This window comes from Bubalus bubalis, chromosome 13 (assembly GCF_019923935.1).
Source record: "Bubalus bubalis isolate 160015118507 breed Murrah chromosome 13, NDDB_SH_1, whole genome shotgun sequence".
Classification (NCBI taxonomy): Eukaryota; Metazoa; Chordata; class Mammalia; order Artiodactyla; family Bovidae; genus Bubalus; species Bubalus bubalis.
Window position 1 is genome coordinate 27,505,283 of NC_059169.1, and position 26,010 is coordinate 27,531,292.

Below are 26,010 nucleotides of genomic sequence, written 5' to 3' on the forward strand. Positions count from 1 at the left end.
GCCTGGCAGACTTCAGTCCATGAGGTCGCTAAGAGTCCAACAGGACTAAGCGACTTCACTTTCACTTTTCACTTTTATGCCTTGGAGAAGGAAATGGCAACCCACTCCAGTGTTCTTGCCTGGAGAATCCCAGGGACAGGGGAGCCTGCTGGGCTGCAGTCTATGGGGTCGCACAGAGTTGAGCATGAATGAAGTGACTTAGCAGCAGCAGTCTCATATTACCTGTAAAATTAATGACATTTAAATGTAGATTTATATCACTTTGATAATTTAATCCAATAAAAATGATAAAATCATGAGAAAGTGAGTTCTTAGTTTTGAAATGATTTTTGTTTTATTAATGTGTGTGTATATATATTTATGTTTGTATTTTGATCATGACAACCATTCTAAGAATATTATTTCCAAACTTTTTTTATAATAATTCATAAATTGTAACCTGTGATGATGGCAGCAAAATTAAACATGAAGTGGTTACAGAGAAAAACAATAAATTCTAAATTCTGGTTGGTCTGCTCCTTTGTTTTGCTTGAAGTCTTTACTTAACTACTCTGTTAATGACTTAGAAAAGATAGGTTTTTTTTTTAATTAAACATAGTTTATGATAAAATTTTTAAAAGTCAAGAAAGAGAAAAGATATTATAAACTGAAAAAACAATTATTAGAAGAGACAAATGGGAAAAGAATTTTGAAGAAGGAAAGTATATTAATATTTATAATTTTGCTTCTAATTAGAGCAGATAATATATTACTTATATTTTGGTATTTTAAATTATACTCTTTTTCAGGAAGTATAATCCATAACAAATGAATATATTACATTCATATATATATATAATTAAGATCTTTGTTCTTTTATAAAATCATAGAAGAACTTTCTCTGCCCTGAATTTTCCTCTTTCTCTCTTTCCTTTCCTTATATGAATTAAAGATAGAGTATTGTTTTTAAAGAGAATCTTACTTCTTTCTGTTAGTTTCAAAATTTCAATTTTAGAAGAAAAGAAGAAGAGTTTTAAATTATTAAGACCTGAGTCAAATTTCAGGGAGTAAGTAAAGTCTTCATATAAAGAATAGACTCCATACAGAGAACACAAAAATGAAAATAGGTGGTAAAAGAGAAAATTGGGGAAAAGCAGCTGAGTGCAGAAGAGAACACGGTTCAGGTTGATGCAAACCCACCAGGTTATTCTAGGAGAAACTGATGTTATTCTAGAAGGTAATCGAGAAGACAAAGTCATCTGTTCATCTAATCAGACAAGTGACAGGTGTGGGAAGAGACAGACAAGCCATGACAGAATATATAAATACTTCATGTAAATTCTAGAGACTCAAAAACCTGGGTAAGAAGGAAAAAAGCATATTGGAGCTATTAAAAATTTAAAAAAAAAGAACAATGAAGTTTTAAAGAAAAAAATTGCAAATATTGTCTAATAGAGCATGTAGTAAATTATAAGACTTGTTTATTTCAGAGTGCTGCAAATCAAATATTCTAGATGAAATCTAAAGGTTTGGAAGCCATCAGAATGGTGGTTCTCTAACAGATGAAGGACACTTTAATGTTTTATTTTATAATTCACTGATGGTTTAGTGGCACAAATGCTTTCTAGCAAGATTTTGAATTATTTGGATACACGGGACCAAGATATAGTCACATTTCTGTCTTTATGACTGTCTTACACAATGTGAAAACATACTAAGTGATGTACAGGTTATTAAAATCCCTTTAGAGTATAAAGCAATTAAACTGAACATTTAATTTTAAAATCATGAATATTTAACTCACTAAAAATATCTGACTTTTTTTTTTTTACATTTTTAGGCAACTTTAGTGTCTTGAATAAAGTATGCTTATTTAAACAAGTTCAGCTTTTAAGAGTTTTGAAAATATACCAAACTTTCCTTGATATGGATATTTGACATAGGAATTATGTAAATTCTCAAAATTTTTGTTTCTAACATTTAAAAAATATTAGCAAGGAGTACAGGTTGATATGAAGAAAATGATGATACATGAATAGTGATCCTCTGTATGTGTGTACCCCATACACTTTATCCTTGATTTGTGGTCAGATAACATTTTCAGTATGTTAAGTATATACATTTTATGATTAATTCAAGTAGAATCAGATTAGGCTAGCTTTGGAAGAAACTATCTCTTAATTATATGTGTTTATACTAAAAAGTATTATAGACTAAAGCATGATCTTAATATAATTAAAGTCTTGAGTTTTATCTCTAGCATAGTTAACTTACTACTGTTTAATAGCCATAGACAGAATAATTAAACTCAATTAATATAAGCTTCCAATTTATGCCTTTGACCACAAAGAGAATGTTAACTGATGACACAGGAAAGAACAGTATAAATTTATACACAGTTGGGGATTTTGGACAAAATCCTTATTGACAGTTCATTGATTCTATTGCCTTCATCAATGTAAAATTGCATTTTAATCTGCAGAAAGGCACATCTTAACATAAGCATTTGCATAGGCAGGATGATAAAAATATAAAATAAATTTGATATCAATATAATGTATATAAAAGCTGAACATTTGGGGCAGGCAGATGTGAGTTTCAGCATTGACTTTGCCAATTAATTTCTTTGTGAACTTGAAAAATTATTTACTGTCTCCAAGATGTTTAATGGTAAATAAGGATAATAATAGGTCCTTTTGTTATTGGAGTGTTGCTTATTTAATACTCACAACTGTACAGTGAATTTAAATGCTTAGTTTAGTTTCTGGCACTTGGAAAACACTCAGTAATTATTAACCAAATTAGTATTTATGTTCAAAAATGATTCAAATGTTTTAAAACTTACTTGTGTGCACTTTGATAAAGACACAATGTCATTCAACATAAAAACAAGAAATACAGACAGCAACACAATAATTATTATAAGTTGTGTTGATAGATTAATAGATTCACTAGACTCACACTCATTTTAAGATCCCCACTAGATTGGAATCCTTTTTGCCTTTTCATACTGCTCATGGGGTTCTCAAGGCAAGAATACTGAACTGGTTTGCAATTTCCTTCTCCAGTGGACCATATTTTGTCAGAATTCTCCACCATGACCCGTCTGTCTTGGGTGGTCCTACACGGCATGGCTCATAGTTTCATTGAGTTAGACAAGGCTCTGGTCCTTGTGATCAGTTTGGTTAGTTTTCTGTGATTGTAGTTTTCATTCTGTCTGCCCTCTGATGGAGAAGGATAAGAGGCTTATGGAAGCTTCCTGAAGGGAGAGACTCACTGTGGGGAAAAGATCTCCTTCTGATGGGTGGGGCCGTGCTCAGTAAATCTTTAATCCAATTTTCTGTTGATGGGTGGGGCTGTGTTCCCTCCCTCTTGTTTGGCCTGAGGTCAAACTGTCAGCCTGTGCCTCCACCAGAGACTCCTGGACAATTATAGGCAAGTCTAACTCAGACTTCCCTGTGGAAGTTCTGTAATCAAGTCCCACTAGTCTGTTTGCACCTTAGAAGAAACTAACCAACCTAGACAGCATGTTAAAAAGCAGAGACATTACTTTGCCAACAAAGATCCACCTAGTCAAAGCTATGGTTTTTTCCAGTAGTCATGTATGGATGTGACAGCTGAACTATAAAGAAAGCTGAATGCCGAAGAATTGATTTTTTTGAACTGTGGTGCTGGAGAAGACTCTTGAGAGTCCCTTGGACTGCAAGGAGATCCAACCAGTCCATCCTAGAGGAAATCAGTCTTGAATATTCATTGGAAGGACTGATGCTGAAGCTGAAACTCCAGTACTCTGGCCACCTGACACAAAAACTGACTCACCGGAAAAGCCCCTGATGCTGGGGAAGATTGAAGGCAGGAGTAAAAGGGGACGACAGAGAATGAGATGGTTGGATGGCATCACCGACTTGATGGACATGAGTTTGAGCAGGCTCCAGGAGTTGGTGATGGACAGGGAAGCCTGGTGTGCTGCAGTCCATGAGGTTGTAAAGAGTGGGACATGACTGAATGACTGAACTGAACTGAGATTGAAATCCTAGGACTAGAAACTATGTGTTTAGTTGTATATTAATTCCTAAATGAAGCCGAGTATTTAATATATTATAGGTTAAATATACATGCTTGTTGAATGAATATGTTTTAATCATTCTTAGATTTCTAACTTTTGGAAAATATAGACAATTATATCTTATTTATAAGAGCTTCCCTGGTGGCTCAGATGGTAAAGCATCTGCCTGCAATGTGGGAGACCTGGGTTCGAGCCCTGGGTTGGGAAGATCTCCTGGAGAAGGAAATGGCAACCCACTCCAGTATTCTTGCCTGGAGAATCCCATGGACAGAGGAGCATGGTAGGCTACAGTCCATGGGGTAGCAAAAAGTCAAACACAACTGAGCGAGCTTCACTATAAATGTATGCTCAGTCATATCCAACTATTTGTGGCCCCATGGACTATAGCCTGCCAGGCTCCTCAGCCCATGGAATTTTCCAGGCAAGAAAACTGGAGTGGGGTGCCATTTCCTACTCCAGGGGAGCTTCCCAAATCAGGGATCAAACCTGAGTCTCTTGCATTTCCTGGATTGGCAGGTGGATTCTTTACCACTAGTGCCACCTCAGAAGCCCATACGTATAAATTTAAAATATTTAAGTCACTAGTTTTCCTCCTAGAAGAGTAAACAAATTCTTCACTCTGATGTTTCTCATTGTTTTTAGAAATTGCCTAAATATATTTTGTCATGTTATAAATATACTTTAAAAATAAAAGTTCAAAAATGCACTACTGCTAAATGTGATTTTATGGTGCACTGTAACTTATGACAGTTCTTCAGTCCATGGGGTTGCAAAGAGTTGGACACAACTGGGTGACTGAACTGAAGTTCTAAATTGTTGCTATTGTAGTCCATAATAATATTAGCCAATTTCTGACAATTGTTTGGAGAAGGTGTTGAATGGATGATAAAATTACTAGCAAAACTTTTGCCTAATAAGAATCACCCTTCTTGATTTTGGAGATCATATTTTTTAATACAATCCCACAGGGAAATTGAAGATGATTGAGAGGCTTTTCAGGAAGCTCCTTTGGCACCATCTTTTCTAATTTTCTTCCCTTTTTTTTTTTTCACTCTTTCAGTTTGAGTTAATTGCCTAAATTTTTAAGAGAATTGATGAAGTATTTTGTCATGTAATCTTTTCAAGAAACAGCTCTTTGTATTAATCTTTTGAATTTATCATACATATACATCTCAAAGTCAGTTATGATGCAATGTAGAAATATAACTACAAATCACAGAAAATTAAATTAGAAGTTAACGGGGTATTAATTATAAGTAGGAAAATACATATTCATCATAATAAACACTTGGGCCTCTACTTTTCTGGCCTTATCTGTACATGTATTTGCAATAATCACTATTTGCAGATTTGATAACTTTGGTTTAGTTTTAGTGCATCTCTTTGGTACATTTAACCAGTCTACACTTTCAAAAAAAATAATTATTTAATTTTATTTTTGGTTGCACTGTGTCTTCATTGCTTTGCGTGGGCTTTCTCTAGTTGCAGTGAGCAGAGGCTACTCTTTGTTGCAGGACACAAGTTTCTCATTGTGGTGGCTTTTCTTGGTGTAAAAGCCTCAGTCGCTGCAGCACGTAGGCTCAGTCGTTGCTGTGTGCAGACTCTAGGGTGCACTGACTTCAGTAGTTGTAGCACAGGGCTCATTAGTTGTGGCTTGTGGGTTTAATTGCTCCAAGCATATAGAATTTTCCTAAACTAGGGATTGAACCTGTTTTCCCTGCATTGACAGGCAGATTCTTATCCACTGTACACCAGGGAAGGCCCAGTCTACTCTTGATTAAAAAAAGTTCTTGATTCCTTTCCACTTATCAATGGGTTTTATATGTCAGACACTGCTTGATGTTTCTCAAGTTGGTTTTATTAATAACTCAGATATAGCAAAGAGTTTTAAGTTTATAATATTTCCGACAATTTATGTATTGCCTGGTAGCAGAGTAATCCTCTCTTTATTTATTTTTTTGACCAATTGATTTGATGTTTCACTATTTATTACTTTTCTTCAAATCTGAAAATCCCAGTGTACATCTCCTTATAGATGCTGTGTAAGTGGTCTCCTCACCAACTCTATGTAAATCTGGCTACTCCATCTTCCTAGCAAGTTAAATTTCCTTCTTTATTGTAAGTTTTCCACCTAGAAAACAATATAAATGGCTTCCCTGGTGGCCCAGAGGGTAAAGCATCTGCCTGCAATGCAGGAGACCTGGGTTCAATCCCCAGGTCAGGGAGAACTTCTGGAGAAGGAAATTGCAACCCATTCTAGTACGGAGGAGCCTGCTAGGCTACAGTCCATGGGATCATGAAGAGTTGCACGTGACTGAGCAACTTCACTTCTCAGAATTTGTACTCCCTTATAAAATGATTTATCTTAGTGAAATAGCTTTTAGAAACATTGCAAAAAAGAATTTTGAATTATAAGAATATTATCATAGACACCAAATGTATACATGAAAATTTATTTTTCCAAAGAATTCTATTATATTAAAATAATTTATTCTTATAAACCCATGTTGAATTTCTAACAATTTTAATGTTTCTTCTCAATTATTTTACATATTGCTTAAGTTTTCCCAGAAAATTTTAAATATTTATTCTGTAGTTACCAGGATTCTTTTTTGATCTTTTCTAATGAATACACATAGTTAAATATCTCAATTAAATCTTCAGTGCACTGGATAATCATATCAATGAGTAGTTTCATATAAGTTACTTACTTCCAAACTTTGGGATTGGTACTTACAGCAGCATAATTAGTCTTTGACAATAGTATCAATTAAATATAAAACATGTCAGCTATTTCATACATTTTCATTTAGTTCTCAACCTTTTGTCTACTATGAATTGTAACAAAATAATTCGACTTCAAGTTAACTTCTTAAGATTATCCAATATTTAGTATAAAAAAATGACTGGAAACTATTCCCAATAAGTTTTCATTTCCTATAGCTGCCATAAACAAAATATTTATTCTCTTATCAAAATAAGTTCTGCTAAACTGAAAGGAGTATTGATGGGTGAAAATCAAGCTGATGGTAGGGCCAATGTTAGGAGGGAGACAGAGGTTGGAGTGCTCTGGTGTACCAAGGAATTGGTCAATGTCTGGAAAGTGGAAGAGGCAAGAAATGGAGTCTCCTGGAATCTCCATTAGTAATTCATCTGCAAGGTTCTAGTTCCAGGGATGTAGGGTCTTTGATGTGGTTGGAGGGAACCTCACTCAATTTATCATAGTCAATGCTACTTAAACTATAGGGTATATGAGATATCACTGTCATAAAATATAGTTGCCTAGGATTCTATAAAAATATCTTCCAATTATAATTAATATTGTACTTATATATAGAGTGTGCATTATGTCACAAGATAATCTAAGATACAATAGGGCTTCCCAGAACAAAAGTGAGAGTCTATGATATTTACTATAGTTTCAGAGTTATTCCTCATCTATTTAAATCTAAATATTTCTTATTTATGCACAGTTCACTAATTTCACATTAATTAGAAAAGTCAGCTTATTAATTAGGTGTTATATGCTATAGTAGAATCATTATGGGGTTTATAGCCAAAAAATTTAGTTTGCATTATAACCTTGATTATCTGGTTGTTTAACTTTCCTATGTCTCAGTTTCCGCTTTTGCAAAATAAGGGTAATAGATAATTTTACTGGTATTTTTGTAAGGATAAAATGAAATAATTTTGCAAAGCGTTTGGTTTTGGCATATCAGAAATGCTCAATGCCTGTTAGGTCACTTACCTGTAGGATACGAAAGACTGTATAATGAATTTGCTTAATTTTGCTTATATTATTATGATACTCTTATTCCACTCTGTCATCTGCAAGTAAAACTAGATTAACGTATCTTGTCATAAAATGTATGTCAGTTTTCAATAGCTTCATTCAACATTCTGCATTGATACATAGAAAATACTCTAAAAATATATACTACAAAAATAAATAACTACATTATTTACATTATTAAATTTCAGAATATCATATGGGAAGAATGATGTGGAATTTATGTTAAACAGCCATGCATAGAAATTGACAGGTGAGTACAGATATATACATGAAATTTTAATCACATGTGACCCAGGTCTTCCAAAACCATTTACCCATAGAGGTCAGATAGCTCATAAGAGATTCTGTCCTTTCACCATTCATGATGGTGACATCTATTTCTTCCATTAAAACCTTAAAATTTGAACTGTTTTAACAATGTATTTCTAGACAAACTAAAAATAAGGGTCACTGAAGGGAATTTTAAAGAAATTAAATTAAATTAAATTGAATTAAAACAACTTGATCAATGGAGTACCCAATGATAAGATACTTATACAATTATCTGGTTTTTCAGTGTGGAAATAAAGAGGCCAAAAGAGTATCATTGATGTCGCCAAGATTTAAAAAGAAAGAAAGAGAGAGAAAGAAATATTAAGGTCATAGAAAGCACACAATTCTTACAAAATTCCCAAACTACTAATAATTACTATTAATTGAAGATGTAGCTCAGAAGATAGCTATACAAAGTTCCTTTTGTGTTCTTCTATCCTTTTCCTACCATCAGTAGATTAGTTTTCCCATGGGGCTGCTGCTGCTACTGCTAAGTCGCTTCAGTCGTGTCCAACTCTGTGCGACCCCATAGACGGCAGCCCACTAGGCTCCCCCATCCCTGGGATTCTCCAGGCAAGAACACTGGAGTGGGTTGACATTTCCTTCTCCAATGCATGAAAGTGAAAAGTGAAAGTGAAGTCGCTCAGTCGTGTCTGACCCTCAGTGAACCCATGCACTGCAGCCTACCAGGCTCCTCCGTCCATGGGACTTTCCAGGCAAGAGTACTGGAGTGGGGTGCCATTGCCTTCTCCGAGTCTTCCCATATTATCAGCCAAAAAGAAAAAAAAAAGCTTTGCTTATATCTATCATAGAATTATTAGACAAGCTTTCTAGGCTCTCAAATTGCCATTTTCCCTGTAGCCTACCAGGATCCTCTGTCCATGGGATTCTCCAGGCAAGAATACTGGAGGGGTTTGCCATTTCCTCGTCCAGGGCATCTTCCTGACCCTGGGATCCGGGGATAGAACCCACATATCTTATGTCTCCTGCATTGGCAGGCGGGCTCTTTACCACTAGAGCCACCTGGGAAGGCTGTTTCCCCCGATTTCTAATAAACTGCTTAATGCATTGTATGAACCAAATAATGTTCTTTGAAGACAGGGATATAGGCATGAATGCATAAGCCATCCTTAAAACATGACATATCAATTTTACAACTAAAATAAATACTTGCAATTAAGTGAATGCTGTAGCTTTAAATCACTAAAAAAATTAAAGAACTTGCAGATAGGCTCATGCTATTGTGAATATTATTATTATTAACATGTTGATAATATCAATACCATAGTTCTATGCTTTTAGACTAATGATACACTAGCATGATTTTTTGGAAATATTTCAAGTATAAAGGAAGTAGTCTAAGGAAGAATGGCATTTTTTGAAGTTTGTATAGGATTTGATAAATGAAGGAAATCAGATTCTTGACCTAAAATCCAATAATATTGTTATTTGATTTTATTATTACAATCAAATTTACAGTGAAGGCAATGGCATGATTTTTCTATTTTTCAGTGCTTACTTCATTTTGGAATCAGATTTCAAGTATAATGATAAGTTGTAAGTTCTATACAGTCCTTGACCCGAATATAAAAGAATATACTTTTTATCGGCTAACAATGATATAGAAGGAGATGATAGTCTTAAATATAATCATGTAAAATTTCATAGTCACAAATTAAAACTAATGTGAGCATACTATAAAAAATCTGAAATTAGGTAGATAATTACTTCAGTCCTCAGTATAAACAAAGCAACACAAAATATCTTCTATTTCAATAAATGAGAAAAAATGTAATCTGAACTGAGGCATTGTGCTTTGTTTATGAGAAAAATACTTCATATAGGGTATTTATCCAACATAATTATAGCTTGAGATAAGTACTGGATTATGTCACATGAAAAAAATACTTTCTTGCTCATAGTATTTTTTTCTTTTATGATTTCAATCCTACTATTGCATTATCTTAGGGAATAGGCTCACACACAGGCTCAAACCCAAATGGGTGGTGAGTGCCCGAGTGTCCATGTGTCCTTTGTTCCAGGTTCTCTCAAGGCTGAGTCAGGGTTTATTTTTTCCTATAATCATAATCACATTCTCTTACAGGTAATACATCTATGGCTGCTGCTGACCAACTGCTGCTGAGAGTGATTTTTGTTTCCTAATAAGGAGGTTGTCATACCTCTTTTAAAATGATATTCTTGCTTGGCATTTAGCCCAGAAAGGAATACTTTATTTTCCTAGATATTCCTGACATGATGTCCAAAGTCAGATGACCCTTTTCAAAGCTTCCTTGACCCCAAATATATAACCATTTTCTTGCCTTTATCCAGATTCCTCACTCACAGACACTGAGCTGGCTCTTAAATGCTCTTTAGTCTGAACCTCTGCCCTTCCTAATGAATTCCAGCCTCGTCATTTGTTCTTCCATTATCCTCCGTTCTAACCCCTTTCATGCCAGCTCATCTCAAAAACGACATACTCCTCAAGATTCCACTTTAATCAGCCACATATTTAATATTAAGCATAACATACTAAGGTATAGGGGGTATCAGTCAGTTCAGTCAGTTCAGTCGCTCAGTCGTGTCCGACTCTTTGTGACCCCATGAATGGCAGCACGCCAGGCCTCCCTGTCCATCACCAACTCCCGGAGTTCACTCAAACTCACGTCCATCGAGTTGGTGATGCCATCCAGCCATCTCATCCTCTGTCATCCCATTCTCCTCCTGCCCCCAATCCCTCCCAGCATCAGAGTTTTTTCCAATGAGTCAACTCTTCGCATGAGGTGGCCAAAGTACTGGAGTTTCAGCTTGAGCACCATTCCTTCCAAAGAAATCCCAGGGCTGATCTCCTTTAGAATGGACTGGTTGGATGTCCTTACAGTCCAAGGGACTCTCAGGAGTCTTCTCCAACACCACAGTTCAAAAGCATCAATTCTTCAGTGCTCAGCTTTCTTCACAGTCCAACTCTCACATCCATACATGACCACTGGAAAAACCATAGCCTTGACTAGACGGACATTTGTTGGCAAAGTAATGTCTCTGCTTTTGAATATGCTATCTAGGTTGGTCATAACTTTTCTTCTATGGAGTAAGTGTCTTTTAATTTCATGGCTGCAATCACCATCTGCAGTGATTTTGGAACCCAGAAAAATAAAGTCTGACACTGTTTCCACTGTTTCCCCATCTATTTCCCATGAAGTGATGGGACCTGATGCCATGATCTTTGTTTTCTGAATGTTGAGCTTTAAGCCAACTTTTTCACTCTCCTCTTTCACTTTAATCAAGAGGCTTTTTAGTTCCTCTTCACTTTCTGCCATAAGGGTGGTGTCATCTGCATATCTGAGGTTATTGATATTTCTCCCTGCAATCTTGATTCCAGCTTGTGCTTCTGCCAGCCCAGCGTTTCTCATGATTTACTCTGCATAGAAGTTAAATAAGCAGGGTGACAATATACAGCCTTGATGTACTCCTTTCCCTATTTGGAACCAGTCTGTTGTTCCATGTCCAGTTCTAACTGTTGCTTCCTGACCTCCATACAGGTTTCTCAAGAGGCAGGTCAGGTGGTCTGGTATTCCCACCTTTTTCAGAATTTTCCACAGTTTATTGTGATCCACACAGTCAAAGGCTTTGGCATAGTCAATAAAGCAGAAATAGATGTTTTTCTGGAACTCTCTTGCTTTTTCCATGATCCAGCAGATGTTGGCAATTTGATCTCTGGTTCCTCTGCCTTTTCTAAAACCAGCTTGAACATCAGGAAGTTCACGGTTCACCTATTGTTGAAGCCTGGCTTGGAGAATTTTGAGCATTACTTTACTAGCAGTATAAAGATAAGCAAAACATAGTCTTTTCCCAAGGGAAGCTCATGGTGTAGCAGTGCAAAAGTGACAGACAGACATTATTAATACATAATAACTTATGAGATCATTGTAAGAAATAGGTATCTGGTTTAATGGTATACATGAAGTGGACCCTGTCTTACTTATAGAGCTTAGAGAGTGGTGAGTTATAAGGAAGGACTTTCTGCCTAAAGTATGAACTGGAAGATGACAGAGATGGTATTCTGGGGAAAGGGGCAGTATTACCAAATACAGATAATAAACAAATATCATATATTAATGGTGTGTGAGTGTATATGGGTGAATGAGACAAGGTCTTAGAAGTGAACATCTTATTTATTATCTTAAATACGTTAGCCTTCTTCCTATAGGAAGAGTCCATCAGAGAATTTTTAATCATGGGAATAGCGTGAGTAGATTTAAAATTGTTAAAAATTACTCTGATAAAAATGTGGATGAAAGAATGGAAGTAGACAATATATACTATACTATATTTAGTTTATGTAATACATGCATTATACTATATTGGGCTTCTCAGTTAGCATTAGTGGTAAAGAACCCAGATGTCAATTCCAGAGGCATCAGAGACATGGGTTTGATCCCTGGGTTGCCCCAGGAGGAGGGCATGACCACCCACTCCAGTATTCTTGCCGAGAGAATTCCATGGACAGAGGAGCCTGGTGGGCTACAGTCCATAGGGTCCCAAAGAGTCAGACAGGATTGAAGCAACTTAGCACACACACATTACTCTATGTTATACATGTTTATATCAAAATGTCAAAAACAACTGAAGTTGGACCTTATCTTATGCCATATACAAAAAAATAACTTAAAATAGATAACAGACTTAACAGTAAGAGCTAAAACTATAGAACTCTTAGAAGATAACCTAGGAGGAAATCTTCATGACATTCAATGTAGTGATTATTTCTTGGCTATGCACTGAAAGCACAGGCAACAAAAGAAAAAAATAGGTAAATTGAACTATACCAAAGTTTAAAATTTTGGTTCCTCACAGGACAGTATCAACAGGGTTAAAAGAAAACTCATGGAACGTGAGAAAATATTTGCAAAGCATATATCTAGTAAGTGAGTAGTATCTAGAATACATAAAAAACTTATACAACTCAACGATAAAAAAAATTAAAAATTGGCAAAGAATGTTAATAGTCATTTCTACAAAGAAAGTATAAATATAACCAATGAGCATATCAAAACATGTTCAACAGCAGTAATCGCAAGTCAAAATTACAATGATATACCATTTCATACCCATTAAGACTGCTGCTACAAAATAAATAAATAAATAACATAGACACTGAGAGAGAAAGAAAAGAAAAAATATTTCTACTACTACGAAAAGCAAAAAACAGGAAAAAATATTGCTGAAAATGTAAAGAAATTAGAACTCTTGCGCATCATTGGTGGGAATGTAAAATAGTGTAACTGATATGTAAAACAGTATGGCATTTTCTTAAAAACTTACAACTAGAATTAGCTTATATTCCAGCAATCCCATATCTAAGTTCCTAAAATAATTGAATGCAGGGACTGAAGCATACATGTGTACACTGATGTTCATCAGTTCAGTTCAGTCGCTCAGTCGTGTCCGACTCTTTGTGACCCCATGAATCGCAGCACACCAGGCCTCCCTGTCCATCACCAACTTCCAGAGTTTACCCAAACTCATGTCCATCAAGTTGGTGATGCCATCCAGCCATCTCATTCTCTGTCGTCCCCTTCTCCTCCTGCCCCCAATCCCTTCCAGCATCAGGGTCTTTTCCAATGAGTCGACTCTTTGCATGAGGTGGCCAAGGTATTGGAGTTTCAGCTTTAGCATCAGTCCTTCCAATGAACACCCAGGACTGATCTCCTTTAGGATGGACCAATTGGATCTCCTTGCAGTCCAAGGGACTCTCAAGAGTCTTCTCCAACACCACAGTTCAAAGGCATCAATTCTTCAGCACTCAGCTTTCCTCACAGTCCAACACTCACATCCATACTTGACCACTGGCAAAACCATAGCCTTGACTAGAGGGACCTTTGTTGGCAAAGTAATGTCTCTGCTTTTTAATATGCTGTCTAGGTTGGAGAAAGCAATGGCAACCCACTCCAGTACTCTTGCCTGTAGAATCCCATGGATGGAGGAGCTTGGTAGCCTGCAGTCCGTAGGGTCCCTAAGAGTCAGACACAACTGAGCGACTTTACTTTCACTTTTCATTTTCATGCATTGGAGAAGGAAATGGCAACCAACTCCAGTATTCTTGCCTGGAGAATCCCAGGGAAGGAGGAGCCTGGTGGGTTGCCATCTATGGGGTCTCACAGAGTCGGACATGACTGAAGTGACTTAGCAGCAGCAGCAGCAGGTTGGTCATAACTTTCCTTCCAAGGAGTAAGCGTCTTTTAATTTCATGGCTGCAATCACCATCTGCAGTGATTAGGGAGCCCAAAAAAATAAAGCCAGTCACTGTTTCCACTGTTTCCCCATCTATTTGCCATGAAGTGACGGACCAGGTGCCATGATCTTAGTTTTCTGAATGTTGAGCTTTAAGCCAACTTATTCACTCTCCTCTTTCACTTTTCATCAAGAGGCTTTTTAGTTCCTCTTCACTTTCTGCCATAAGGGTGGTGTCATCTGCATATCTGATATTATTGATATTTCCCCTGGCAATTTTGATTCCAGCTTGTGTTCCATCCAGCCCAGGGTTTCTCATGAGGTACTCTGCAATAAGTTAAATAAGCAGGGTGACAATATAGAGCCTTGATGTCATACTGATGTTCATAGAAGCACATTTTTCACATTGGTCAAAAGGTGAAAGCAAACCAAGTGACCATTGATAGATAAATGGATAAAAAATATGATCTAATGATATCTGTGACTATCTGTAATGGAATGTTTGTTGTTGCTGTTGTTTAGTCCCTCAGTCATGTCTGACTATGTATGACCCCATGGACTGTAGCCCACCAGGCTCCTTTGTCCATGGGATTCTCCAGGCAAGCATACTGGCATGGGTTGCCAGCCCCTCCTCCAGGGGATCTTCCTGACCCAGGGGTTGAACCCCTGTTTCATGCCTTGGCAGCCTAAGTTTTTACTGCTGACCTACCAGGGAAGCCCATAGTGGAATGTTATTTTTCCTTAAATAGGGGGAAATCCTGAAACATGTTACAGCCTGGATGAACTTTGAAGACTTTATGCTAAGTTAAGCAAACCACTCACAAAAGGTCAAAATAGTATTTGATTCCCCTTTGATGAGGTACTTAGAGTAGTCAGAGATAGAAAGTAGAACGGTGGTTTTAAGGGGCTGAGAAAGGGGAACTAGAGAGTTAAAGTTTAACTCTAGTATAGTTTAGCCTAGCTATAGTTATAGTTCAACTATAGTTTAATGCATAGAGAGTTTACGTATGGGAAGATAAAAGATATTCTAGAGGTGGATGGTGGTGATGGTTTCATAACAATGTGACTGTACTTAATTTCACTGAAATATATACTTAAAAGAGGTTAAATGGTAAATTTTATGTTATATATCCCTTTAGTCAGGTCCAACTCTTTTCAACCCTATGGAGTGTAGCCCTCGGGGCTGCTCAGTCCATGGGATTCTCCAGGCAAGAATACTGGAGTGGGTTGCCATGCCCTCCTCCAGAGGCTCTTCCCAACCCGGGGATTGAATGGGGTCTCCTGTGTCTTCTGCATTGCAGGTGGATTCTTTACCTGCTGAAATATCTGGAAAGCCCCCAGGTTATGTATATTTCACCACAGATTCAAAAAAAAATTGATGGCTTAAATTTGAACAGTATTATCCAGATAAAAGAGAATGACTTGAAAAGTATTCAATAGACAAAATGGTAGCATGTGAGGGAATAGAAGGGTAAATGCAATGATCAGTACCGTAAAGTACTGACTACTCTAAGTACTTTACCTGACTCCTTGTACAGTTCCAGCAGTAGTGGTTTAGCATACTAGAGCTGGTACGGAAGGTTCTCTTTCACATGACTGGAGCTGCAAATCCCATGAACCAGAATGACAGAGATGGGGGAAGGGGGGTCTCCAAAGCATATCATGTTTGTATTAAGTTCCCTAGATGACTCAAAACTTTAGAACTAGAGACAAAAGAAAGATTAGGAAAATAAATAGAGACATCTGGGGAACAACAGTATTAAGAGGAGAAAGACACATGATCTTCTATATGAAGATAGAAGAAATGATCACAGATGCAATATAGACCATAGAGAGTGGGAAACTAACCTCACATGATCATGAAATATGCGAGCAATTAACTGAGTCAAACGCAGCAAGTAAGCCCACTAGATAAACACCATCTTTTCTGTGTTAAAAAAATATATATGACACAGCAAAATGTAGTTGTAGAATCATATATGCAATCAACATGGGTTGCTAATAGCTAAGAAGTGAATGGCAGATTATGGTTTAAAAATAAAGTTTAGTTAGAAGAGAGAGAAGAGACACAATAGCTAGAGGAATCATTGCACAGTGTAGTGTGACTTGCTCAGTAGTGTCTGACTCTTTGCAACCTGATGGACTGTAGCCTGCCAGACTCCTCTGTCCATGGAATTCTCCAGGCAAGAATATTGGAGTGAGTTGCCATGCCCTCCTCCAGGGGATCTTCCCAACCCAGGGATCAAACCCCCCTCTCTTGCATGGCAGGCAGATTCATTACCATCTGAGCTACCAAAGATAAAAAATTCATGTAAATGGATATGAGCACATTTATAGACTGAAAGTAGAAATCCAGTAGAAAGTATAAAAAGACATCCAGAAGCAAAAGAAGAGAGATGATGGAACATTTGGATGACAGCTGAGGAACAAGGCAGGCTTGATGACCCTGAGTTGGAGGTGTCTGGTTAAACAAACATCTCTCCTGGCTTTCCATGTCTTGTTCAGTCTATGTACCAAGTCACAGATTTCTTCAGTTAAAAGTTAAAAACCTTTCACCTCCTAATTGTTTTCTTTCCCAAAAAACTATGATAACACATACACTGTGCTTCAGATTTTAGCTAGATGTTTTAAAAATTCAGTAATGAAATATTTCTAATCATCCCATAGTTTGCTGTCTTTCCTGCCTCTGTTTAAGGCTCAGGAGCCTGGGAAAATTTATATTCCATTTTTAATTTTGCTTCCTTTCTCAGAATGAGTGCCTAGGGGCACATCCATACATGCACTTAGAAAGGAAATTTGCATATGTGGATCTACTCCAAGTGAAGAGTTAAAATGGGGCCAGCTGGCCAGAGCGCAGCTATTATACCAATATCTCCTACAAGAAATCATAAGGTCTTTGCTGAGATAGCCTCATTTTCGGGTGCTGAATCCTGATCGTACTCTCATTTTATTTGTACCACATGAGTTGCACAAGAGATTAAGGAATGCTTCAGGGGTAATAGAAATGGGAAAGAGTACCCTGCAAGAAAAATCTCACCTCCAGCACCAGGAACGAATTATGCTGCAGTATGTCTATTTCCTTCTCAGGAAAAGGGACAGTTGAAGTAAGAACTCATCTACTTTGACTATAAAATATGCTCTAGGAAATTAGTTTTTGAAAATTTGATGCACTAAGTCTATTATATTACTAAAAAGCATGGATTATGTTACCTAAACTATTCTGTGGAATGAAATCATTAAATTCTTAAGTCCCAAAAGAACACTGGAAGAATCTTGCTAACTCAAGTTTGTGTGTTAACATGTTTGATACCCTTAGAGAAATTCAGAAACAATTTCTCCCATGTGAAAAATGAGAATCCTGCTCTTGTTAATACAACTGGTAGAATGGAAGATTCAAGTAATTAAGTTTATCACTGTGAATAGGAAAACAAAATATACACTTTTTATAAGGAAATGTACATGCATACACGAAAGCAAGAGTGATTTATCAAAGTGGCCCTTATATTAAACATGTTTAGTGTATTTTTCCATTCCTTGGAAAATACTTATTTTCATTCTCCTTTTCTCCATTTTAGGAAAGCACATATAAGATCAGTTATGTGTCTTTACCAATGGTTAAAACTACAAGCATATCCAAGCTGTATTTTTAAAATCCACTGTTCCAATTGGCAAGCCACAATAATGAAATATTTCAGTTCATAGTTCATTAGGTAAATGCTACAAAATTAACACATAAATATATTTACCACTCTTCATTATCTATCTTGGGTAGAGTTAGACACACCCAGAAAGATTCAAAGGCAGTGTTAAAAAACTAATCAGCTAATAGAAGCAATGAGAAGAATATGATTGACATCAAAATTTGTAATCATAAAAATGTTTACAAAATATCTCACCCCCTTATGTCAAAATTGTTGTCCATGTTCACTTATATTTGACTAGTGTTTCTCCTTCACTCTTTATATCTATCAACTAAAAAATATTTCCTGATTGCCTACTCTTTCTTGTCCGATTTTCATTTGAGTGCTAGAGATAAGAGAGACAAAAAAAGCACTCTTATGTTCGTTGAGTGTAAGTTCTAGTAAATGGATTCTGTTGCCAAAAGCTGACAATGCTTTCTATACACTATCTTTGTTGAATGTTTCCCCATTTCCTTTTCCACCGTATCTTTTTTCTCTTTCACACTTGGGTTACTGAAATGCCTCCCCAAGCAGTGTTCCTTTCTCCAGTGTGTCTCCTTTTAGAGCCAATCTGCCTTCTTCTCCAACAGTTATTTTTCTAAAAGAAAATTTTACTTTTATTTTTTTTGAAAATTTTACTTTTGTCAGAACCCTGCTCAAAAACTTTGAATTGTTCAGGATTGTATGGAAATTCCCCAATATTGCTTTCAGGCTTGTCATTTTTGAAAAAAAAAAAAAATTGATTTTCCAGAATATTCTGCAATAAGATTAAACTGAACTAACACTGAGATTAAACAGAACTGCTTCCTGTTCTTGGGTCTGTCCTGGGGATTTATGGCCTCCATGTCTTGGCTGCTCCTGCACATCAAGGTTTCCCGCTGTCTCCTCTCAAAATCTGAACTCATTTTGGAAGCACTGGAAGATACTACATCTTTCATGATGCTTTCCCCAAACCCCAGTGTAATGTATTTTCCCCCGTTTGTATTCTCACAGACTCCATTTCCATTTTTAGAAGAGATTTCACAGTTATATTTTTGTATATCTATTTTCTACATATTTTTAGCTTTCAGTATTCACAGGATAAGAACAGTAATTTGGAGGCAGAGGGGTTCACCCTTTAGCCTGATATCACAATTTACTTTCGGTGTTCATAATGACTGCTGCATATTAACATAAAACCTGAAGATTTCAAGTACAAATCTACATAAAATTTGGAACCCATATGATTCTGGGTTAAAAAACAAAAACCTAGATATGTCTTCTGGTTTCCCCTTCTTATAAAGGGACATATTATATTAATCCATGAAAAATAAGTAAGCTATATCACATTGCATTCATTATATGTTGACTTAAACCTATGCAGTATATTTTATTACTGCTGTACTATAATCTTTTTTCTCATTGCTGACTTTCCAAAAATGAGTTTCAATGAAAGCATTAAGGCTTTATTACTATAGGTAAATTTCCTATTAAAAGAATCTTATTTTTCAGGGACCAACAATCCTGCAATTTAGATGTAGAAATTAACTTTATGACACATTTTCTTTTATCTCATAAAAAGAAATTGTCCAAATCCAAAGGAAATAAGGCTTTGAGTATAGATGAATGTTAATAAATATAAAAATTTAAGTTACTGCAATATCACTTTATGTTACTCTACTGATTTTCACTGCCATCAAGTGCATTAATGTGTAGTATTTTCAGGGAGAGTTAAAAGAGTGAACATTTTTTTGGCAGAAGAGTGTTCTAATTATATCTACAAGAATATTGTAGTCTGCATTTGCTATAAACATACACAAGTTTGGATACAAACTATCATAAAAGGTAAATCATTTAGCATGGTTCCTGGTACCTCATAATTCTCAAAAAACATGTTAAGGATTTGGTCAAAATTGCAGTATTGAATATCTTATATATGAAATTCATCACTCTCTAGATTACCAAACAAACACATGGAAGACAATTCTCAAATTCTTTCAAATGTGTTAAATGCATTTTGAACTGCTCATCTTCTGTTATGAAATAAAATTCTCATGATTACTTGAATTTTTACCATTATAAATTCAGTTACAGATTTGAGTTGAATTAATAGAAACTTATAAAACTGAAATCTGAAGTTTGAACTTTTTTTTGAACTTTTTTTCAGGTTTAGAAGAAATTGACAATTTTCTAATATCTCAATTCATTTAATTGAATAGTATAATCATATTTGACCAACCAAATACTTTTTGGTAAGTTTTGTTTTAAAAACTGTATCTGCTATATGTAAGTAGCTTGAGTCAGACACATATCTGAAATTACAAACAAAACATTCCAAAGAACTAGAATAACTTTAGTCTGAATAGTTTAGCTACAGTAGTAAATGTTAGTAAATTAGTTTTTATTAAATCTGATACATCAATTATAGTCTTACCTGGTTGCAAACTTTTTCTAGAACTGGAAATAAATAATTATTTGCATCCACTTAATGGAAAAAAGAAAAAGAAAGAGAGGAATGAGGACTTTTACTGTAGTGTCTTCCAAAAACTAATTTCTTTCACATAGAACATTAGTTGATTCCCAGATAGTACTTAAATTAGCATGAGATTTGGGTCACAATTTCTATGATTATTTCTGTTTCCAGTAATCACATTTGAGTACCCAGACATGTCACATTCCAAAGCAATTGAATTCCTTGTGTGCAAAATAAAGAAAATTAAAATGTGCACAAGAACCATGATTCTTATGCAATGTATTGAAATGAATAAATACAAACTGTTTTCTTTAATGGCTTCAGTAGTAGAACCAATCAAGGTAGTGAAATTTTTAGCAAAGATGAATTCACGTAGTGGATGGGAATAAAATTTAGAAACATAGATATTTAGTATGGTTTCAATACAGTGTGCTGATATAAATATGATGAACAAAAATCATTAAAATAAAAATAATTTAAAGTGACCAATCTACAATATTTGATTAATATTTTAAAAGTAATCTTTTGATCAAATTTCCAAATTAACAGGATAATAAAAAGTTACAAATTTATATCCTGGTATATTGAAATCATCTTGTCTCTATATGTTTCTCTGTCCAGATAGCTAGTGTATTAAAAGTGATGACTAGTTCTATTGATATTTCAGCATTTTTTAATAATCAATGACTCTAGAAAGTCTCCTTGAGGTCCATGCATGAGTATTAACCTAATAAGACAAGACCTATTCATTAATTTGCTTATTAAAAGAAAAAATAATATGAAATCTGGTCATTATATTAAAGGTCAATCAAAACTGATCAGTTTCTAACAAGGACTCTGGTCAATTGTCAAGAAGTCACAAATGTAATGTCCCTGGATACTTTACCAGCGTCAGTTTCCAGCTGAACTTGAAGACCTGCGTACATTTAACAATAAGAGAAAATGTTAAACATTAAACATAACATACCTTAGAGTTGCATTATCTTGCTGCTTCTGAAAGTGGTCAGAATGACAGTCACCTTGTCACACATATGTTATATTGCTGTACAGGGTTTACTGCTGTTTGGTGGCTGTGTTCTCATTTTCAGAATGCATTTCACTATCTGCCACTTTTTCTCATTGCCTTGTGGTCTTCATACAGTGATTTTTCACAAATGCAGCTATTCTTTCTTGTCAGCAAAATCTGTCTGCCGCTGTCATTTCACAGTCATAAATATTCTGCTTCAAATCAGGCTGAAAAACGTCCATACAGAATTCTCTGACTCATTCACATGATCGAAATAATATAATTTCATGGTGTAATTAAATAATTAGTTAGAAAACCATTCACAAGCCAGCTCAGTTATCAAGGCGAGTTGCTTTATTCATGACTTGGCTGTCATTAGATACTAAGGAGTCCAAGTGAAGTTAATGTTCCCTAACTGGAACTGTCCAAGGCCATCATGGTTTCTTCAGAACTGATGAGGTAGAGGCTTGCTTTAATGAATGCTTAATAATCTAGCCTTCATTTTAAAATGAAATCAGTATTTTAAAAAGTCATTTTCAGAGACACAGTATTCCTTAGATTTAAATGTATTAGTCTGAACAGAAAATAAAATTCACACATATTGTTTTCGTGTGCTTTTTTAAAGATATCTATTGCAAATGTCCAAATCACTCTATTGGACTCTACACATAACTGCATAAAGTCCTGTGGCCAGGCTCTTTTACAATGACAGAGTATCTTCAAGGATGTGCATTCTTATATATATATCACTTACTTTACCTGGTCACCACTGATTTTTTTCAAAAACCTTAGCATTTCAAATATTAAAAGTATTATCAGTCTTAATTCTACATATTTTTATACTTTTTGTCAGTAATAAATAAACTTTTATTAAATGAAAATTTGTAAATTGGTTAAGAAATACACAAAGATGAATTTACAAATGGGTTATTTTAAAATATCATCATCTACAGTCCCCTTTTGCCTTTTTCTGATATAAATCAAACTGTAAAACCATACTTTTATAATTATCAACAAAATGATCTAATCAATAATGCCCGTGGAGTATTTATTACACAGTGTGGATATTACAGAACCATATGTGACAATATTGAAAATAATTCAACAATCTAAGTTACCAGGCACTTATTTCCAATCAAAGGACCGATTATTAACCTTTGACTTCTCCAAATGTAAAGGCACCAGGATCTTTACCAGTTGTGAAAAGGAATTACGCCTTTCAAGGCCTGCAGAAGGACTGCAGGTAGGTAAGACTCAGTGATACTGAAGCAAGGAGATGAATGTCCTGGAGGTCACCACTCAGCTCAGAGACAAGAGTTAGACCACAGCTCCAAGGAGCAGAGAATAAAATGAGACTCCTGAAAACAACACATCATAAGCCAACTTATATTTACCCCAAACTTTTCTTTGTGCCAATGCTTTCCCATGCCACTACTCATAATTCTTCTAATCGGGATTTCTTTCCTTCCTAATCCACCAAATTATAGAGTAGAGCAACAAGCACATGGCGTCTCCCCTACCCAAAACAAATGCATGGGCCCTTTATCCATCTCTCTGTCTTCTTAGCCATCTATTGCTGTTAGTGTTAAGAAAACAGAAGTAGGGTTAAACATTATCTTTTTTCTCACCTGGCTCTTTTTGTATATAGTCATAGATGGGGAGTAGTGAAAACAAAACACACACACACACAAACTCACACATACTAATGCATGGACTACAAACAGACACATACACAAACAGACAAATGAAAACCTTCTATGTGTCAGATGGAAAGTTCAAGGAAATATCACAAAAAGAGGGCCAGGGCTTTGCACTTACACTGGGAGCACTTGTTGGGAAGTGTGAATGGAGAAATGGAGCCAGCCTTGGAAAGCTCTGGGCATGAACTGTCCTGGGGCTGCTGAAATCAGTGGTAAGAAGAGCTCCCTTCTCTGACTCTTTCTCTTTATTCTGCCTTTTTTTTTTTTTTTTTAAGTCCATTTTACCATCAGCGGCTCCAACATGCACCAACCCAGGGAGTTTGTGATTGGGTAAGAGGTGAAAGAAGAATCCTAGACAGCGTTCTCCAGAATGGAGAGTGAAGAGAGCAGGAAATTTCAAATGCAGGAGCAGAAAAATAATTGTGGCAAGAAACACTGAACACTGATGACTTTTCTGGCTGTTCTAAAGTAATATCCGTGTGTGTGTGTGTGTGTGTGCGCGCGCACACTCTCAGTCGTGTCCAACTCTTTGCGACCCCATGGACTGTAGCCCAGCAGGCTCCTCTGTCCACGGAATTTTCCAAGCAAGAAATAGTGGAGTGGGTTGTCATTTCCTTCTCCAGGGGATCTTCTGGACCCAGAGATCAAACCCAGATCTCCTGCACTGTAGGAGTCTTCTGCACTGTAGGAGTCTTCTGCATTGCAGGTGCATTCTTTACTAGCTGAGCCACCAGGGAAGCCCACTTTCACTGATACATGATACCTTCAGGAAAATAATATAAAAGGTATCATATATCAGTGAAAATGGGCTTTCTGGTGGCTTAGTTGGTAAAGACTGTGAAGAATTGATGTTTTTGAACTGTGATGTTGGAGAAGACTTTTGAGAGTCCCTTGGACTGCAAGGAGATCAAACCAGTCCATCCTAAAGGAAATCAGTCCTGAATATTCATTGGAAGGACTGATTCTGAAGCTGAAACTCCAATACTTTGGTCGCCTGATGCAAATAACTGACTAATTGAAAAAGCCCCTGATGCTGGGAAAGATTGAAGGCAGAAGGGGACTATAGAGGCTGAGATGGTTGGATGGCATCACCAACTCAATGGACATGAGTTTGTGTAAACTCAAGGAGTTGGTGATAGACAGGGAAGCCTGGCGTGCTGCAGTCCATGGGGTTACGAAGAGTCAGACACAACTGAGCAACTGAACTGAACTGAATTATTTTTTTAAGCTTTAAGAGTACTCAAAGCAACAAAATTAATTTAGGAATAAAAGTTTTCAATTTTCACAGTTTAGTTTTACACACATACACGCATAAATAAGAGCACAGTTTTTTAAAATAAACTAACTCCAAAAAATGACTTTTCTGTTTTTTAACTTAGCAAGGACTTTCAGAATGTTATGTAAATCTTATGATAAAAATGAACTCTACATTAAGCAACATATCAAGGAAAAGGAAAACTAAAATAGTACATAGCAAGCAGCGCACTGGAAGGCAAAACAAGGAAAAAAGACCTATACTTTATACACTGAATCATTATCCACAATGGTATAATAGGCATAAAGCAAAACAAATGATCTGGAATTCTACAATGACGAATATTTTTTGATACTTCAGTAATTCAAATGTGTTTTAGATTAGTAGAGAAAATGAGAAATATGCAAATAAATAACCGTTTCAAGAAAGATTGCCAATAATAATCCCTGCTGTGACACACCACATGTATATTATATGAAATGAAGCAAAGCGAACAGAAAAGGGAGACTAATACACAGTAAGAGCTCAACATTTCACATGGCTTTGCTCTTTTGTTTCATCTGAATTCCATGACACCCAGTTTGACACTTATTGTAAAGAGGATAAAAATGAAAAGGTTTTAAAATATCTCTGTTTAAGGCATATGTGCACTGACTATATTTACTCACTCAAACTTTTCCTAAATTTTTTCCGGACCAAAACTATCTTTTGAAATATTGCTATTTTTAACAATGAAATTTGAAGATGTGTGGCTACTGCTAACATCTAGTTTACCATACCTGGAATCAGATAACAAACATGTATGCAATTAACAAGACCTATCAGTTAGGCTAAGTACACATTACTAAGCCCCACTCTGTCCCAAGAACTGACCAATGGATAGTGTAGCCCACAAGCCCTCTTGGTGTCACTTCCTGCTGGCGATTGATGGCACACAGGGATTGCTAAGATTGTGCTATCCCTTTCTTCAAAACTTCAGCAGGTTTTTGTGTATGAAATTTATAATATAAATGTTTATGATGGCTTGCAAAATATAAAAAAAGAAACAAAAACTCGTGAAACAAGCAACGCCTCCTATAAACCTTGCCTGACACTACCATGCATGCTAAGTTGCTTCAGTCGTGTCCAACTCTGTGCGACCCCATAGATGGCAACCCACCAGGCTCCCCCGTCCCTGGGATCCTCCAGGCAAGAATATTGGAGTGGTTTGCCATTTCCTTCTCCAATGCATGAAAGTGAAAAGTGAAAGTGAAGTCATTCAGTCATGTCTGACTCTTTGCGACCCCATGGACTGTAGCTTACCAGGCTCCTCCGTCCGTGGGATTTCCAGGCAAGAGTACTGGAGTGGGGTGCCATTGCCTTCTCCAACAAACATGCATATGCATCTCATAACCTTAAAAAATGCTTAAAAAAAACCCAGCATCATTTGCTTCTTCAGTTCTCCTATGTTTGCAGATACAAAAGATAAGCTTATGACACCATTTTAAAATTACTTAGGTTAAAGATGCTAATGGTCTTGAGATGTTGAAAATATAG